Here is a 2,392-nt window from a genome sequence, read left to right on the forward strand (position 1 = left end):
AATTCATTATACAGGATACCGGAGGTAGCCCCACCTACCGCCACATCTTTGATTACTACCAAGAAAGGCAGCAAGCTCATATCACAGACCAGGAAATTCATTTGTCTGGTTCACTCCCAAAGTAAGGGGAAGATTGTTGCTACATCCATGACCCCTGCAAAGGGTTCCTCCACGCAGCAGCAGCGACAAAGGGATACGGTCATGACAAAACACAGGAACAACTTCTCCTCACCCACATGGGTACCACACAAGTTTCAGGTGGGCAACAAAGTCTGGTTGCATCGATAGAAAGAACGCCTTACCAGAACCCATCAGAAGCTCAGACCACTCCGACATGGTCCTTACAGCAGTACCAAGGCTATGGGGAACAATGCTTTGGAGCACATCATTCCTCCATTCCTTCGCTTGCACCAAATGTTCAATGTGGACAATCGTCGACCATGCTTCCCACCATCACTGGACATATCAGAGATTGCAAGACAAGTTCAGCAGATGGAGGAACTCAATGCAATGGGGACCATTGCTTCCTAAGGGGGGAGGAATGATCCAGGTGGATGTTGGTGGCCACCCACCTATCCCATTTGGACCCCCACAACTGTCTCTTTCAGTCTTTTTAGTTTCCTAAATTGTAGCACAGTTTACTATTTTTAGCAGTTTTTCGGGTCCTGAACTTCCGGAGCCGCTTTGAGGCCCTAAACGACGTTTTTTTGGGAATCTGGGGCAAAATGGGTCCATGGACCCATTTTGCCTCCCAAAGTGATAGTACTTGGATAGATCTTTCTAACGAGCTATCGTACGCGTCAAACGGAGATCGTATGCCAAAGTTACGACCCCGGGAAATTGATGTACCAATTTACCCAAACGGGGCCCACAATTTGGTGTTTCATCTTCTAGGGTTAGGTTTCGGGATGTGAAGGGTTTTCCATTGTTTCTCAACAATAAATAGGCCTTCGAGCCTCATTGTAATACAGTTCGGAACAGTTCAGAGGCATGTAGCCGCCACATCTCTTCTCAGGGATAAGCTACCATCGCCCTAGCTGGTTTCTTGCCATTTCTGTTTGTAAGCATATTTCAGTATTTTCCATTAATGAAATGAAGTATTATTTCCGCTGCATCTCTGTATTTATGGTTATCGCATCTCTGTATTTATTGTTATCTCTGTAATCTATTGCGTTCCTATCTAAATCCGGATCACTGAAGCAAGCACCTTGCGCTTGGTACACCAAGATCGAAAGCTATTTCACTAGGTTTGGCTTCACCAAGAGTGAAGCAAATGTGAACCTTTACCACATCACGGTAGAAGGTAAGCCATTGATCATTATTCTTTATGTTGATGATCTGATATTGACAAGTGATGATCAGTTGATCAAGTCTTGCAAGGAGGACCTTGCAAGAGAGTTCGAGATGAAAGACATGGGTCTTATGCACTACTTTCTAGGCATGAAAGTGTGGGAGAAGGATGGGGAAGTGTTTGTGTCTCAAGGAAAGTATGCCAATGAGATCTTCAGGTGATTCCACATGGAGAAGTGTAAGCCCATGTAGACTCCTGTAGCTCTTAACTAGAAGAAGGAGGATGCTACTTCAGGTGAGGTGATAGTTGCTACTATTTATCAACAGCTTGTGGGTTCATTGATGTATCTAGTGAACACATGACCAGATTTTTGCTTTGCGGTGAACCAGTTGAGTCAAGCTATGGTTCAACCTACCAAGTTGTTTTGGAAGGTAGCGAAGCATGTGCTGAGATACCTCAAAGGCACATCTCAGTATGGATTTTGGTACAGATGGATAGAGGGAGTGAAGCTTCAGGGCTTCACAGATCCAGATTAGGCAGGGAGTCCATCAGACCGGAAGAACACTTCAGGAGGAATCTTCAACCTTGGTTCAGCTGCAGTTTCCTGGTACAGCAGGAAATAGAGGTCAGTTTCACTCAGCTCAGCAGAGGCTGAATACATGGCTGCCAGTCAAGCAGCATGTGAGGCCATTTGGATGCAGAAGATTCTAGTTGGATTGTTTGGTCAGAGGATGGATCCAACTGTGATCTTTTGCAATAACCAGAGTTGAATCAAACTCTCTTAGAATCCAGTATTTCATGACAGGTCCAAGCACATCGATATCTGGTATAATGATCTTCAAGACTATGTGGTGAAGAGGATCATGTTGTTGTTCTATGTTTTGACCGAGGAACAGGATGCAGATACTTTATCTAAGGCATTGTCAAAATGCAAGTTCGAGTTCCACAGAGACCGGATTGAGGTGATAGATAATCGCTTTCTTGTTGAGAGGGAGTGTTGAAAATAGCAACAAGAAATGCTAAATATAGAAGTATTAACCATATCATTGCTATAAATAGCATTTCGGGATACATTCCAATTTTAGTTTGTCCCTAAACTAA

The sequence above is a fragment of the Pinus tabuliformis genome, chromosome 3_1 (genome assembly GCF_031772625.1).
Source record: "Pinus tabuliformis cultivar Carrire ecotype Pingquan chromosome 3_1, CPIR1, whole genome shotgun sequence".
Classification (NCBI taxonomy): domain Eukaryota; kingdom Viridiplantae; phylum Streptophyta; class Pinopsida; order Pinales; family Pinaceae; genus Pinus; species Pinus tabuliformis.